This window comes from Artibeus jamaicensis, unplaced genomic scaffold (genome assembly GCF_021234435.1).
Source record: "Artibeus jamaicensis isolate MK-2021 breed Jamaican fruit bat unplaced genomic scaffold, CSHL_Jam_final contig_797, whole genome shotgun sequence".
Lineage (NCBI taxonomy): Eukaryota > Metazoa > Chordata > Mammalia > Chiroptera > Phyllostomidae > Artibeus > Artibeus jamaicensis.
The window spans coordinates 4017220-4034037 of NW_026521977.1; the positions used below are offsets into that span (position 1 = coordinate 4017220).

The 16818-nt window shown below is 46.3% G+C and overlaps 1 protein-coding gene across 8 annotated transcripts in view; it reads left to right on the top strand.

The window, feature by feature from the left end:
• Positions 1-2183: 2183 nt before the first annotated feature.
• Positions 2184-16818, top strand: part of TEAD1 (TEA domain transcription factor 1) — a 249529-nt gene continuing 234894 nt past the window's right edge. For 5 of the 8 annotated variants that reach the window (XM_053673171.1, XM_037146794.2, XM_037146818.2 and 2 more), the window contains exon 1: positions 2998-3084. The gene's annotated coding sequence lies outside the window, so the exon portion shown is untranslated. Of the gene's footprint in view, positions 2347-2997; positions 3085-16818 lie in introns of those variants that run through there. The other 3 variants (XM_037146831.2, XM_037146838.2, XM_037146857.2) reach the window with 1 other exon arrangement.

Here is a 16818-nt window from a genome sequence, read left to right on the forward strand (position 1 = left end):
AGAGCTTCAAGGGTCTCAGGGAGGAAATATCTAATAGAGCAGTCTTCCTGGAAGAAAAAATATGCATGCAGATGGGAGAAATTGAAGTAAATACTGGTCAGGAAGTCACAGTACATCACAAAGAGCTTTGAATCCCAGGCCAAAGATTTTTTTTTTTTCAATTCAGTAAGGAATGGGAGCTCTTGTAGTGCCAGGTGGCTGTGAGGTAGATAGGAGCTAGACTCTGAAAAGCATCCAGGTGCACTGGGCCAACAAACAGTGGTTTAGAAACCCTATTGTTTGGCTGCCACTACCATCAGATTCTATCAGGTGCTTTTATAAGATGAGAATAGTTTGAGAGATATGTCTAGTACAGTTTTAATGCCTAATTATTTATGTTTTTACACATTTCCAAAAACCAGTGCCAAGGTGTCTGGGTTCATGATTGTGAACCTCACTGTATTACCTTACTGCATACAAACTGCAAATGAAATACATTAGTACCTTACCATGATGGTAGATACTTACCAGCTGAGGAAAATTGTATAGAACTAAATACAGGTACATGCAAATGAGTACAATTAAGATTTGGGAGATTTGACTTTGGTGGATTGTATCAATGCCAATATCCTGATTGTGATTTTGGAAGACATTACCACTGGGGAGAAAACTGGGCACAGTGAACAATTTGTGTGTTATTATTATCTTTTTTTACAATTACATGCGAATTAACTTTCTCAACAAAAATGTCAGTAATAGTGTGCTGTAGTAAGTGAGTCACATTCCCCTTCTTCCATTTATCTATATTTAGGGGATTCCTGGGGCACATAAATTAGGCACCATTATTTACAAATCGTGAGGCCCCAAATGGAAGAAAGAGCAAAGTGCCTAGAAAGAATGAGGTCAACAATACAGGTACTGTTTTGCTATTTTGATCTACATGAAACTGAAGATTACAATTACTCCAAATTTTTGACAGTTCTGCCACAGCGAGTCAACTTCACCCAGCTGCTTTCTGATTTTCCCACTGGGTCTGTTAAGTCACTTTTGGGTCATTACCTCCAAAGGTAGGATTAATCTAATTCTCTTATTATAGAAATTAAGCCCCCCCCCGCCCCCACACAAAGGTGTGATGTGACATATACAGCATTTTATAATTTAGGGAACTTGACCCATTGCTTTGGAAAATACAACCCGCAGCGATGAGTGAACTTAATTTCTTGAATGACTTAAAGAAGACCATACTAACAAAGTAGGGTTATTTCGAACTTTGTCATTATTATTTCTCTGCTGTGCTAAACGTTTTGTGCCCAACAGTAGGGCCGACTTAGACTTGAAAGAGAGCCCTGAACTTTTATAAAGTGAAAGAAAACAGGGGAAGAAATGGCAGGCTGGGAATCCGGCCCTGGGAAGGCGTCCACCGCGCAGGAGGACAACCACCTGAATTTCCAGAAAAGGAACTTCACTTCCCCTGACTTGCGGATTTTCGTGAGTTAAGAAGCTTTGCGGCCACCTATGCTTCCCGGTTGCGGAGGAGGGAAATTGAGGCAGAGCAGACGCGGCGCACGCAGCCCCAGCCTCGGCGCCGCCCCAGGGAGAGAACCCAGGCTTCCAGGGAGCTTCGCGCGGACGCAGACTCCTCCTGGCCTCCCTCCTCCGGTCCACCCCGCCCAGCTCGGGACAAAGCCCGGAGCCCGCGCCCGGAGGAGGCAGGGCAGCTCCCGCGCGCGCCCTGCTCCTCCGTGGGCGCGAGACTCCGCCCCACCACGGCTCAGTGCGGGGAGCCCGCGCCCCAACAGCCAGGCAACCCAGCCAGGCCCGCCCCGAATCCCCATGACGTCACCGGCGGCGGCAGGCCACGCCCCCGGCCCCGGGCGGCCGGCCGCATGACGTCACCAAGGCCCCACCCCTCCGGAGCGAGTTCGGTCCTGGCGTTCATTTCATTCCTGTCCTCATTCCGAACATTCTTAGCATCGCTCGCGCCGCGCCTCGCCGCCCGAGCCGAGCCGAGCCTCTGCAGCCGCCGCCGCGGCCCCGCCGCCCGCCGCGGGCGCCCACCAAGCACTTTGCAGACTCGCTTCCACCTTGTGGGTCGGTCCGCGCGGCGGGGCCCGGGCCCGGGGCGGCCGAGTCCGGGGACAGGCCATGCAGTGAAGCCCCCCCACCCGGTCCACCTTTGCCCGGAGCCGCGGGCGGTAGCCCAGTGCGCCCAGCCGGCCCCGTGGCAGGAGCGGTGCTAAGCAGGGGTGGGGTAGCCCAGCTCGAGGACCGGGAGTCCCGGAGGGAGCCGGGCGCCCAGCGGAGGGCGGGGAAGCGGCGCCGAAGTTTGCCTCGGACTCGCCGGGCGTGCGCGGCCCCCTTCGCGAGGTAAGTCGGCGCGCGGGGCTGTTGCTGGGCGCGAGGGGCGCACGGGGCGCCGCGGGGTCGGGGGCCGGCGGCGTGTTCCGCTCCGGCCGCTCTTTCATTCCGGGCTCCGCTTTGTGTGCGGCGGGCGGGCGAGCCGGCGGGCGGAGGTCCGGGCCGGGCCCCCGTGCCTGCCTCTTCCCGCGCCCCCTTCAAGGTGAGCGGCCCGGCGCCGCCGCGCGAGTTGCCGGGACGCCAAGTTGGGCTGCGCGCCGCGGAGCCCGCGCGGCAACAGGCGGCCCCCGATGGCGGCCCCGGAGGCGCCGGGCCCGCCGCGCCGCGCCCCCAGCGCCCCCCTCTCCCGCCCGCGCGCGCACACACTTGCACATACCCTCACTCCGTCCGGCCGTTTTCACGTTTTTCTCGGAGAAGTCAGAAGTTCGAGGGAGCGCAGGCGGGGAGGTCCTCCCGGGAGCCCGAAGCCGGGTCGACACCCCCACGGAGCCTCCCGGGCACCCCGAGGCCCGCCCCGGGTCTTCGTCGACTTGTGCCGCTGGCGGGGGTTTCGCTCCTTTTCAAAGATGAAAGAAGGCAGGGTCGTCTTTGCCGCTTCTCCAGGACTGTTGCTGCCGCCGCCGCCGCTTCATTGCACATTCAAGTGGAAAATTTTCAGGAGTCAGCAGAAACATTGTGTCCAAAAAAGACTGAGTCGCAGTTACCACCAAACCCTGGAGGAGACTTTCCCTGGAAAACTTCCCTTCGGTAGGAAATACTGGGAGATTTGTTTGTTTATTGGAAGAGAAATGATCCCCAGGAGGCGAGAAAATCAGGGTGCACTTCTAGTCTTTGTTCGTAGCAGCAACACTTGTTTTCAAAAGTCCAGAGGCCCGCTTTAAAGAAAGTTCTGTGAGTTTCCTTTTTAAAAAATGTGTATTTTTTTTTTAACCGAGGCAACATTTTAAATGAGTCGAAAACAATGGAGGGCTCACAGCTCCCTCTTCTCCTCCCACGAAAGAAATAAAACCCAGATCATAATTTCCCTTGCTTTTTAATTCTTTTTTAAAGATTTATTTAAAGTCGAATGGTGTTACTGGATAAAAATATTTGTGAAACAATGAAATACCAGCCACCAGCATTTCTCAGAAGACTTGTTAACTTCTCAGAAGCAAGTGGCTGCCTGTGATTTGCAGAAATGAAAATTGACCTCAGTAAGCCCTGGAAACTTAGAGACAGATGATGTTGCAGGAGCGGGTAATGTAAAAAAGACGTCTTTTAAAAACAGTGCCTTGCAGGAAACCCAGGTCCTGGGACAGAAAGGTCTGCAAAACCTATCAGATTTTAAAATAGTGTAAAAACAAAAATAAAATGCTACAGATACCGCAGCAATGGAGTAGAGAACACTATCAGTTCAGGACAACCACATGTTTCTTTCTCCCCCCTTTCAGTATGATTGTTTCTGGAAGTTTAGGTGGTCTGATCATTTGTGGTGTGTCATGTTCCTGCAGGTGGTTACCTGAGTAGACAGATCCCTTCAGAAAGAGGTGCTCTCCCTGCATTGGGAAATGCAACCAGTGGGCTTCTTTTCTGCAGTCTGCCATGGATCTTGCTTGTGTCTTATTTATGGGGGGGGGGGGGGATTCTCTGCCAGAGTACTCTAGAGGCAGGGGTTGGGGCACAGACCTCAGGCGGTGCCCAGCGCTTCATCCTTTCACAGTTGGGTTTGTGCCCTTCCGTAAATAGGATCTTTGGGCCCAATCACATCTGAATGCTTATACGGGCCAGACTGAGATCCAACTTTGGTAAGAATCTTTTCTCTTTAGAAGGAAATAGTAGAACTAATTACAGAGTGACTCAGGAAAGACAAATGGATTAGTTGAACCTTTGTCAACAGTGAGGTTTTGAATTGTTGATAATTTTTTCGGGGAAAGGCTTATTTTTCTAATCTCAGTATTTCCATAAATGGTCACAGATATTTTTGTTTAGCATTTCTTTGTATGTGCAACTCTGTGTTGAACTCTCAGGTTTCAGGTTTTAAATGGAGTTTACAATTCTTTTATTTGTTGTTGGTATAAAAAATGAACTGATAAGCAGTATCCATTACTGGTTCTTGCTGATGGTATAAAAGTGCCAGTGTAGACCATTTTATTTTTACTGAAATGATAAGTATTATTTGATCCACAGTTTTAGGGGACTACTAGAATACCTTTTCTCTTTCTTTTTTTTTTTTACAACTTTGAAACAAAACCAGTGTGACACTCTGCGCTGACAGTAAGAACAAAAATATATTATAGGAAAGAATCTTTGTTTAGAGTCCTCCTCTGGGTGGTCTTTTGTAAGGTAACAGAATTCCATCCAGAGAATATCCCTGAGAGATTATTAGAGATTTTTTTTTCTTTTCCCAAAACATAAACCAGGACTCACCGTGACATATATTTAGTGAGATTTAATTTAAGGAGGGAGGGCAACCTAACTTGGATGGAGGCAGACTGAAATGAATTTCTCACCGAGAGGTGCTTCCTTGCATTGTGGTGCAGTGTGTGTCTGTGCTGCAGCAGCAAACTAATTACATGGAAGGGAGAGTTGGGGTGGGGGTGCGGCCCGGGGGAGGGCGGCTTTCTCCTCCCTTCCATCTTCTCTGCCTGTCTCTTGCTTTATACAGCAAGAATTCTATGTTCATACACTTACTTTGGGGATTGGCACCCCCTTTTATTTAGAAAAAGGACAAGCTGGTCATAAGGAAAACCAGCTTTCTGTTTTTGGGGGGGAAGGTTTGTTTTGTTTTTTGTTTTTGCTGCTTGAGCTTCAGTCATTTATAAACAATTTTGAATTCTGCTGGCTCTGACAATATGGAACAGCAAGTATAAGAGGGCATTTCTTAATGGGGAAATTTGGGAAGGATATACTTGTGGTTGTCTGTCATCTGTGTCTAGATCATATTTGTTGTTACATTTTCAGTAGAAAAGTATGTAACAGGGACTGTTAGAGAAAGTAGATCCCAAACGTGACAGAGGCTGTTGAAGTGAGCTGTGCCATTAACAATATTTTAAGGTTTCTTGCTTCAGAAATGGACTGATATCCCATAAGCAGTGGTTGTAAAGGAGCCTGGACATCTGTGGGATTACTCTTCGCTCTAATCTCACATGTTATTATGTGTTAATTGTGAGCATGATTATATTGCCTGCAAATGAAAACTGTTGTTTTATCACTCGGAAGGTTGGTGCAAATAACTGCGTTTCATGTATGATCTAGTGTGTGTAAGAAGACCATGTTCACGTACAAATAGTAGGTAGATAAGACTTTTAAGCTTGTATTTTAGGGACCCAGTCTTGTTTCTGAATAGATTGCAAAGGGAGAAGAAATATTGCTGAGTGAAAGCTGTGCTTCGAGGTAGGATCTGTTTAGTGGTCAAACTTTTGGGGCCTGTTTTCTCCAAAGACTGAAGAATGCTGTCCAGCTTTCTCTGTAGAACTCACTGCAGGGAAATCAGAGCCCACCTTGCTGTTGATAAATACAGGCATTACAGCTTCCCTTTTAGAGGTCAGTGACTGGAGCAGCAGAGTGCTCACGTCCTACTTCTGAACTTGGTAAGAAGAATATATTGTAAGCTTTTTGCCCTTTCACAAACTTAGGCTTTGCTGCTGGGCTCTCGGGGACTGACGGATGGCTGGAATAATCTTCTATAGCTGTGTGGTGCTTTTAAAAATTTTTATCTGTAGAAGGCACAGATTACCCTGTGGCATTTAAATTAGATCCCAGTCATGTTGGAACAATATCAGTGATGTCTTTTATTCTTTCGTATTCACAAAGGTGATACAATCAAGTAATTCAGGTTCATGCTAAGCACTTAATGTTTCAGGGTTAGGCTTTTTGACAAATACTAAGTTAGGCTCCCTTGTCCTTTGCAATTACTGGAAACATCTGAAATCAGGGAGGTTAGGGGCCTTCTCTCTTCTGGGGTAGTTTTTGGAAAGCTAAAATGTTTGGATCTAAATATCTGAAGTGTTTCGTGTGGGTTTTTATGTTGTTTCATTTCAGAGCTGTTAAGTATTGAGAGTCCTTAATCTGTAACATGCTCATCACAAGCTTCCTTGACCTTGTCCTATATTTACCCTCACAGTTGAAATTCCGCCATTTCTTCAGATACATTTGGGCTGTGTAGTGGTGCAGAACAAGATAATTTTAAAATATGTATTTTTTTTTTAAGTGAAAGCAAACGGGATGCCCTGAAGAGTGGGTTTTGGGAATGGTGGTCCTTACAGGGTGGCTCACTCTCAGCTCTTAAGTTCTTTTGTTCACTGACTTTTTGCATGGTTGGGAGGATTCTTAAAAAATAGTTTCCATCGTCTGGGAGTCTTTGGCTAACTGTGAAACCACTGGTCTCTCTTCTGATTGGATGTTGGTGGGGGAGGTTGGCTCCAGGAGGCTGTCTTTGCTACTTTCGTGGCCGGCCAAGGGAAGGCTCCATGCTGGCAGTGTTGGGAGCCCCTCTCGCCTCCCCCCAGCTTTTTAAGTCAGTGTTTACTATCCTGATGCAATGGTTTCTGCCTTTTTCCACATTAGTTTAAAAACTAATTAATGAAAGCTCTGCCCTAGGATTTCATTAGCAGTTTTAGTTGAAGGGACAGAGCCCAGCATTGGAAAATGGGTTTCAAAGGAAAAACCAGCTTATTGATGAACAAGTTACATCGCCATCATCTCCAGTGGGAAGTTCCGGTTGCTTTTAGGCCCTGGACAGGTTTAGATGTGTGTGTAAAGTGACTAGAACACTATGGACTGGGAATATACAACAATGACGAGTGCTGTTGTTTTTACTGATATATAAACTGAAAAACTGCTGCTAATGGTGGGAAATGTTAATTATGTGAGAACATATTGAACTTATATTCTCTGGCATGAACTTTTAAAAAAATGCATGAACTGCACTGCATTTTTATAGGCACAGCTTTCTAATTATCATAATTCAGTTCAGCTCTGCTCTTGGATGGAGTTCAAGTGCAATCTCAATTTAACTTGAAAGGGCTTTTTTTTTTTTAAACTGAGAATGTTTAAGAAAATTTGAAAAGTTCATTTAAGAATGTTGTCTGCTGAAGAGGGGGTAATTTGGGAGGGGTGAAGTAAATGCCTTTATGTAATAGTTAACTAGAGCTGAATATTAGGAAAGAGATGGTCTTTTATTTACTTTTTTTTTTTTTTTTGCTTTGCACCTATCCAGACCTGCATCTTGTACATTTTTGCGTAACCAGATATTATATGTTCTGAATTCTCTTTGAAAACCAGTGTTTTCCCCCTAATAGATAGTAAACTGAAAAGTGATTATTTTATTACTGTCAGTGATGCCATCTCTGTGAAGATAGGAATCTTTTTAGAGAGAGCAGAAAGTAGGAAGAAATGCAGAAATCTTACAAATTCATTTGACACAAGTCCCCATTAATCTTTTATACCAACCAAGCCTTTAGAAAGTGATCTCCTTATCTGGTTGTCTGTACACTTTGACTTGAAGCATTTCCTCAGTGGAGTCATCTTTGACAGCATTCATTCCAGTGTCCAGTGTGTCCTTTAAATTTCCTGTGACCTCATTGTCTTTTCAAAGAAAAAAGTTAATAAGCCCAGGCACCAACTCCTCTGTGGAATCGGTTTTAATTGGAAGAAAGAACAACTTCAGCTGGACCTTCCGACTCTTGTCTTGTCTCACTTCTACTGCTAGAATGTGAAGGGAGCCCTCAGAAACCAAATGACTTCATTTGCTCTGGCACTTCAGAGCCGAATTCGCTTCCATGGTGGTGAAATAAAAGGAGCCAAGTGTTTTAAATAGCCACTCCCCAAGGCCCGCCCGCCCGAGTGTTTTGAGAAAAGAGCATTGTCTGCTAGCAGCCCTCGCAGGGAGCCTGCCCGGCTCGCCCTCCCCCACCAGGCAGCTCCAGTTCTGAAGTTGACATCTGGTTTTCTCTCTGTTCACCTGATGTATACCCATCCGCATGCACCATTGAGGTGTGCACGCACGTGTCTGCAGGTAACGCCTGTTTTGCACATTGAATGTGTGTGCGTTTCAAGTCCCTGTTGGGATGGGGGGGGGCCCACAAAGCTAACAGCACGAAATAAAATGTAAACACTGGCCGCCCCGCATGCCACTGCTGCTGGGTTTCTGGCCGATGGTGCTTTCTGGGTAGGCGTGTCTATTGTTGTGGCAGCAACAGGCGGCAGAAGTTGGGGCACCATATGGCGGATGTGGGCCTCAGATAAGCTGTCTGGTAATTTAGCTTATCAATAGCATTTTGATATGCTTCATTTTCAGATCACCCATCACTGTGGTTGGGGGTGTCTTGGGGGCTAGCTGATTCCAAAAACCATTGAAACCATTGTGAGCGATGCTTCCTTTGGTGGAATCTCTTTCAATTTTTCTGCCTTTTCATCTGAAAGCCTTTGGGGGACAATGGTGGTTAGAGTTGGAAGGAGCCCCATCAGCCAAGGGAACCTTCAGTCCCCAGCCCTCAGCCCTGTCTTGAAATCTGGGACACTGAGAAGACCTCAGCAGGTATTTTCATTGAGAGGAACACAGAAAACAAATACTTAATAGCATTTCATATGGGCAGGGCCAAGAAATCCCCATAATTCAAAACCTGCTTTTGTTTTAAGTACTGGAGAGATAAGGCTGATACTGTTCTTATTTTGAGAGAAAAAGGTTTCTAGTTTTGTTGTGCATTAAAAATAGATCCCTAATTTTCTTTCACCTTTCCATTTTACCATAATCAGAAAATGTAAAATGGAAAGGTGATTAGCATCTGTATGACTGGAGATCAGAGGGAGTGGTGTTTGGGATTTGGAGGCAGGAATCAGCTCCCTTTATGACTAGGAATTGTTAAATGAGGAAATGCGTGTAGAACACCTAGTCAGATGTCAGGTGAAGCTGGAGAAAAATGAAAATCTGTTCTTCTGTGAGTTGAGGGAGGGGAGCAGGGGTGGGAGATGACTCTTGCCTGAGTTGCCAAAACCGCTTGGATTTTCTGCACACAGTAGGTGGCTCCGTGGAAATTTGATGATGTGCATGACTATGTGCTTATCAGCCATTCGAATCTCATTCAGCAAATGTTGGTGTCCCTGCTGTAGGTCAGGCCCTGGGGAAGTGGGGGTAAGACCCTCTGCACCTTTTCCAGCCCGCCTTCCTGGTGCACTGTCTCTCGCCTTTTCCAGATTTTGACTTTGGGGTTAGTAACTAACAGGACTTGGATCCTTCTACATGGCTAGTTCAGGATGGTTCTGACTCAAATCCAGGGCAGCCTTATTCTGCTCCTGCCCCAGGGAGCCTCTGCCACACCAGTGGTTCCCACCTGAGCTGGCATGGCAGCCAGCACAAAGCTTTCTGCAGCCTGGTCATCGCTCCTGCGGACTTGGGGGGGGGGTTGGGGAGGTGCATGGTTTCTGTTTTTCTAAGAGACCCCATAGTGGTGTCCACCTCTGATTGGGAACCATTGTTCTAGAGACCCTAATTTTTATCCTTGGATTGAATCAGATAGCATTTGGCCATCTCTTCTAACTCTTGAATTGGGATTTTTCTCCCCCCATATTGTGAGGTGATGTGCCTAAGCACATATGCTGAATCTCTGTGGGATACAAGAAAGATGTTCATGGTTGGTTTTAAAGACACAACTGCACAAAAATAAGGTTGTACCCTTTTATGCCCAAGAAGCAATAAAATGAGCAGAACCCCCTCCTTTGTGCTCAGCTCTCATCTGTTACCCCTTGGGAGTGTAGCAGTTTCCAGATGTGGCTGGGTCAGGCTTGCTGGCGACGGGTGTAAAAACTCAATTCTGGCCTGTCTGTTTGCAGAGGTAGTGTTTTTTTTTTCTACCAGAGTAGTGTTCTCTGAGCTCTCTGAGCCCCTCGGTTGGTATCCCTTCACACTGTAGATAGAGTAAGGGGTTTGGAAAGGTGGTCCTGATAGCATCCCAGGGACAAACCTGCTGCCGTTAAACCATATGTGGCTTTTCATTCTTTTGTTTCTTCTCTCTTCTCTCCACCTCGAGTTCTTTGAAATTCAGATGCTCTCTATGTTGCATGGAACTGCTGCTTGACCCTGGACATTTAAACATTTACAGGTGCTACTGTGTGCCACGGATTTGGTGATCCTTAAAAGGTGGTCAGTGAATGGTGACCAGTCAAATTTACAGGAAGGGAAACAAGCATGTAAGGGGTCATCACCGTGCAGTGGGAAAGTCGTGTATCCCATATTTCACAAGCTCCAAGCTGCAGATGCCTTCCGTATTTGAACATGTCCTCCAGTCATGACTGGCCAGGCTGTAGTAATGACCCATGATGCGCTTGCACACCGCCGTCAAAACCTGTGGAGCCAGTGCAGAATGCTCGTCATCACAGAGGGCGACGTGGTGAGAAACAGCATGGCTGTTGATCTCTCTCAGAAGTTGTTTTAAGAATACCGTATGCAGTGTGTTTTGCTTATACTTTCCTCTATGTATGCGCAAGATGGACGTGATGAAAACGTTTCATTACATATAAAGTATGATTTCTAAGTGATAAGGAGGCATTCTGGGATGGTTTGTTTTGCAACAGTATTTCTTAGAAAGAAAATCATGTATCTTCTGATCAGCGGTGTCTTAAGAGTTGATGAAACGTGTATCCATCTCTGTTGAGGAGCATCTCGGGGCTGGTGCGTTACCGACAGGGCTCGCTTGGAGGCAGTGGATTGGGGAGGGGGAGGGACTTCGTTTTTTACACATTCGTATTTTTAGGAGCATGGATGTTTTTAATGTAATATCAGAATAAAGGGGGAAAAGTCAATGGAGTTAGTGCTGATGACATTTCCAAAGAGCTTTGTTGCCTAGTGGTGGAGACTGAGCACAGGTCTGCAGAGGAAGTGATGTTGGAGTTGGGCCTTGAAGGGTTTTGGTTTGGTTTGGTTTGTTTTCCTTGCCAGATGCTGTTTGGGGAGTAGAGTTGTTAAAAAAAAAAAAAAGACCCCCCTGAGATATCCATAGTAATGAATTCAACCTTCAAATAGTGATAAAGAAGGTTTATCGCCAATCATGAGCTAGTATAGATCTGAAACTTGGCTGTGAACAATTAATTGAAAGAAGAAAAAGGGAGGGAGGGACAGAGGGAAGGAGGGAGAGAGGAAGGAACTGGTTAACATGGGGAGTAGGAAATTGCCTGATTCTGGTTTGGAAAAAGGCAAGCTAATTATGCATGTTTAAAAACACGGGTGTTGTTGGAGGTGGGTGAGGGACGGTGGGCAAATAGCGGGGGAACAGGGCTGGAAAGAGACTTTGCTTGGAATGTTGGGCACACAATGCAGTGTGCAGATGATGCTTTGTTGAGTTGTACTTGTGTGGTTTGGCAAACCAGTGTTGCTCCAATACATTCAATCAAACAAACAAAAAGCCCCCACAGGTTTGGAGTTGGACACGCCTTAGTTGGACTCAGCTCAGCTACTTGCTGATTTTGTGGCTTTAGACCTATTACCTCCTCTGTGAGCCCATGGTGTCCCCATTTGGAAATTCCAATAGAATGCCTCCTATATGCCTCACACTTGGTAGGTGAGGCTCAGTAAATAACGAATTCAAGTGTTATCTAGCCTACCAGGTCTTCACAGATTTCCTGCAGGGTCAGCCTGGACAGGGGCTCCTGAGGAACACCCAGGGCTGAGGCAAAGTTACTTAGAAGGACTGGACTGCTGGTCTCAGGCTGGGGCAACCCGTGAGGTCCTACATCAATCGCTTTGTGCCACACTTCCCCTATAAATGAAGTAGAGGAAGGCCATCAGTAAACACATCGTATTTGAAGTTATTCTTTGCCAAACGGTAGTATAAATTAAATGGCAGTGCTTCTAAAAAGTGGGTAGTATGATCAATATAACCTTCATCTGCCTAAAAGGAAGCCTCTTTCTAAGGTTCTTGCTTAGAAACCATACTTCTCACTTTGGGCTTGGGTTCTAAAAGTTCTTCTCTAAGGTAATTGTTAGGAACTCTTCTCTGAGAAATGGTGCTTAGGGCCATGGCTGTGCAGCAGAGGAATTCCTCACTGCTGGTGTTTTGAGGGCTTTAAACAGCTTCAGTTGGGTGATGACACAAAAGGTAGAGAGGAACCTCCCCCGACCTTCGCCACCTCCTGCGCTTCTTAATACCTGCTTAGCACAGGCTGCCCACCTTGTCTGTGCCCTCTGTTTTCTCATCTGGAAAATGGGAAAGATGTTCCCTGCTTTGAGAATTATGGTCAGGTTTAGTGAAGAGCTAGCTAGCTCAGTGTGACTGCTGTTAAAGCCCAGATCAAGTAGGTACTTTAAGCTCAGGAATTAGATCTGCTGCTCTCTTTAGACTTTTCGCTTTGGGCCTTAAATACAATTTAAATAATAATACTGTTATGTGAGTGGCAGCTCGTCCCTTTGCCAGTGTTTTTGCATATGTAAGAGCATGTTTGTTAATCCAAGATGAGGGTCTACTTGGGTTAGTAGCCAGGTACTTCCTGGGTAAGTGAGCTGAGTCCTTTCTGAAAGCTGGTGGGTAGGGACCTGTGTTTTCAGTTTGTTTCCTGAGCTGGCTGTGCTCTGCTCAGATTCCCAGCGACACTTCAGTGTGGTCAGCATCCCTTAGTGTTTTGACCTGGGCCACTCACTTCCAGTGCCTGGTTTGAGTAGTTAAGATTGCGTTGTGTGAGCCAGGGCCCCGGGACCACCTGCATTTATTTTTTCCGCTCCTATTGTTTCTTAACCATGGAATATAGAACTGTGTGGTAGTTAATGAGGCCTCCCGGTCTTTATGTTAGAGATTGCTCCAGGGTGAGCAAACTTGCTGGGGATAGGGGCTTACAGAATAAGGCAGGCGACTGTCGACAGTTGAAGATGGAGAAAAGGTTGACTTAAAAATAGTGATTCAGGACCTTGCGAATCTACTGAAAGCCACTGAATTATGCACGACGTGTTCTCAAAGAACGTCGTTTTGTTCAGCGTTGTTTCATTATAACACTGAAGAAATGCTGTAGGAACTTAACTCTTGCTTATATCCATTAGCTTATGGTAAAAGTGATTTTGTTTAATGTCTTTTTGCTTAAAGCTGTGGAACCTGCGGACAATGTTAAGTTTGGGCTTACTGCACTTGAAAAGGGTGAATTTGTATGGTAGATGAATTTTAATCTCATAGGACAAATAAGGTAGTTAATGTCATTGCCACGTGGAGCAGCGTCGGCCCTGCTCATCGCTGCACCCCCAGCGCTTCTCGTGCTGACCTGCATTTGTTTCGCTGGTCAAGGGATTAAGCTTGATATTCAAAGTGATGATGACCTAGTATGAGTTTACATTTCTCTGAGTATGCCGGTTTTAGTGAGGAGCCTACAACAGGTATGTCTAAAATGGGATATTTTTTTTTTCCTTTGTAGAGAATGATTTCAATGAATCGGAATGACTCCTTAATGAATAGTGTTGACTGTGTTTACTGCCTGTGTGGCTTATACTTTAAACAGTCCAAGAACTAAATCATAAAGGATGAACTAGGAGTTCTCGAGGAAGAGAGACCCAGAAGGTACATGAGGCTGCAAGTCAAGTCCTGAATCAGATTTGTAAATTGATTTAAGATGGGTGGGGGGACCCCCAGAGTCAGGTTAATTTATACCCTATGCTTCAACTTGGTCTTTCCTAGTTCCTGTGTCCTTCCACCAAGTGCTGGCCGTCTTTCTCATAACAACTGTTTGTGGCAGTTTTTATCCATTTGTGTTTTCTAAAGGGCTGTCCTTTACTGTTCCCCGTGGCTGTGTAAACTTGCCTGGGACAGGCCTGGTTTCTGCTTCTTGTCTTGGCGTTATCCTTAATCATTAGCGCCCCTTTTACTTCCAAAATGTCCCTGTGGACGGTAAACTACATGGTCATTCTGCTCATAGGAAACTGTGGAGGAAACTGGCCGACTCCCTGCAATTAAGCAGAATGGCGAGAAGGTCCGGGCAGGAGGCCTGCCTGGTGCCCCGGTGGTGAGCTCCCGACTGCCTTCCCGAAGGGGTGTCCCGAGCCGCTGTGAGCCTGGAGCTGCAACGGAGGGGAATTTCAGGGAACAACTTGTCCCATAAACTTGTTCTAGTTTTCAAACAGATTGTTTAAAATCCTCTGTTTTTCTAAGAATCAATTCCTCACATATTAAGCAAAAAATTCTCATCATTCATAGGGGTGATTCAGCTTTGGTTCATTTCCTTTTTGACTAGCAAAGTTTAATTTAGGAAGTTTTCCCGGTGGAATTCCGAAAGATTTGTAACTGAAATTTGTAACTGAAATCTGATTATGTTGCTGAACCTGTGTTTTTGGAGCTCTTGACAGCCTTTGGTTTTGAACTAGCTTATCTGTGTTCTTTGGGAGAGTATAAACATGTTCGTCAGTGTGCCTGAGTACTTAAGGCCGGGAAAATGGAGTGGAATATTAGGAATTACAGAAATTTTAGTGCTTCGCCTAAAACCAAAGGTAGTTGCAATGACACTCATTCCAGGTGGGTCTCTTGACATCCCTGTTCACTGAGTTGTTTTTTCCACGCTCGAGGCAGTCACTTGGGCAGGTGTTCAGGCCCCTGTAGTGTCTTTCAGGTCTTGCTGAAGCAGTGGTGTCTGGGCTTTGCTGTTGAGAGTTTGGAGAACTTGTCCTTGTTGGGGCAGTTTATTTGGGAGAAGGCCTTTGAGGGTCCTCCAGGGGCTGGGATCTGGGTCCTCCATTTCCAGCTGTGTGGAAGGAAGGCTTGGTTGGGCAGCCCCTGATAGTGGCTTTCCCTGTGACCTTGGGCAGGTCCCTTGAAAAATCTTCGGTTTCTCTTTCTGGGAAGGTGATACTGGCCCACCTGCCCCTCCAGCCAGCTTTTGAGCTGAGGTTCAGATTAAAAAGATAAAATGTGAGTGCCTTAGGCAGAAAAACTTTGGAAAATTGTGTTGTTATCTGAGTCATCCCATCCACCACCCCACACTCTCACTCCCCTCCCCAAACCAGATTTTGTGGAGGAGATGCAAGTCTGCTGAGTTCACTCCTCATCTCTTCTTTTGGTGGCACTAACTCTTCGGGCCACTCCAGGAGAATTTGGGTAAGAAAGGAAGGCTGATAAGCCAGGTTCTGTGTTAGGCCTGTTTTCAGCATTAACTTATTTTGATACCTAGGAGCTCCATGTGTAGTTGAAGAAAGTGAAGTTCAGAGACATTTCGTAACCCATCCAAGGTCACACAGCCAGTGTAACAGGGCCAAAATTTGAAGCCATTTTCCTAGGTCTGTGTGACTTCACAGCTGCCAGGCTAACAGAAGTCTGTGTATTAAGTCACCTGGGTTTTATTGTGGCATTTGAGTGGATTTAAGACAGATCGTTACATTGAAACAAAGGTAGACTTCCCCTCACTTGGAGCATCTGCTTGGAAAAGGCAAAGTACGCAAAACAAGTACACAAAGCACAGAAAAACACAAAGTGTGTCATGTTCTTGGTGGCCCATTTTACTCCAGCTTCAGAACTTGCGGCTAAGATCCTAAAATGCAGGGTGTGACCCAATCAAGCTTTTCCTAGGGGAACTGTCCCACCCTAGTCATTTATCTTCCAGAGAAGGGGCAAGATCCACTTTTCCCTTTTGGTTTCAGCCCTCAAGGACTCTGGAGACTCAGTACTACCCCTCACCTCTCAGACTGGTTGGTTATCTCAGCCATTGAAAATGAGAGGGTAAAGGTACTACTGGGGGCTGGATTGATCCAGACGTCTCTGTAGGGGTGTGACTGAGTGAGTGAGTGAGTGAGTGAGTGAGTGTGTGTGTGTGTGTGTGTGTGTGTGTGTGTGTGTGGAGGGGCAGATGGGGGGGTGATGTGGTTTTGAAACTTGGAACTGGACCTACCAGTTTATCTGGTTTTTCTTTGGAATGTGCTCTGCTGGCAGGCTGTCAGAATACGTTAGCCCCCTCTACCGCCCTGAAGGCTTGGGTATGGAAATTGCCTCTCGCTGGGGGTAGGATTTAGGCAGATGACCTTGACTTTACTCCTTGGTAGGGAACCTGGGAGGTGGGGTAAATCCCTCACTCCCCGTCCAGGTGATTTAGGCTTTGTCTTAAGCTGTGATATGTGATGGGCAGTGGTAGGGGGGGAGGGGAAAAGGGAGTTAAGGGCTTTCCTCAAAGCCCTTAAGAATCAGGCTCCTGAAAGAAGACTTTGAAGGCTTTGAAATGGGGTTGCTAATGGGACTGCTATCCACCTTTGACATCTCCAAGGTGGTGGGTTTTTAGTGGAAGGGAGCGGACTGGTTGATACTGTCTTTTCCTTCTGTTCACCTAGTTCTGGTCTCTGGGCTGAAAGGGGTCGGCCACTCATGCACTTGTGCTCTTATATCCACCCCCATTCTCAGGACTTGTCCTTTTCTTAATCTTTCCTACTACATTTCTGATACTTCTAGTGTTGGCCATTTTGGCGTTGCCCTAACTTTGTATACTTCCCTAATGCTTAATATATGTAATAAGGTAGTCTAAAAGCATGGCTTTAAAGTCAGACCCGAGTTCTGC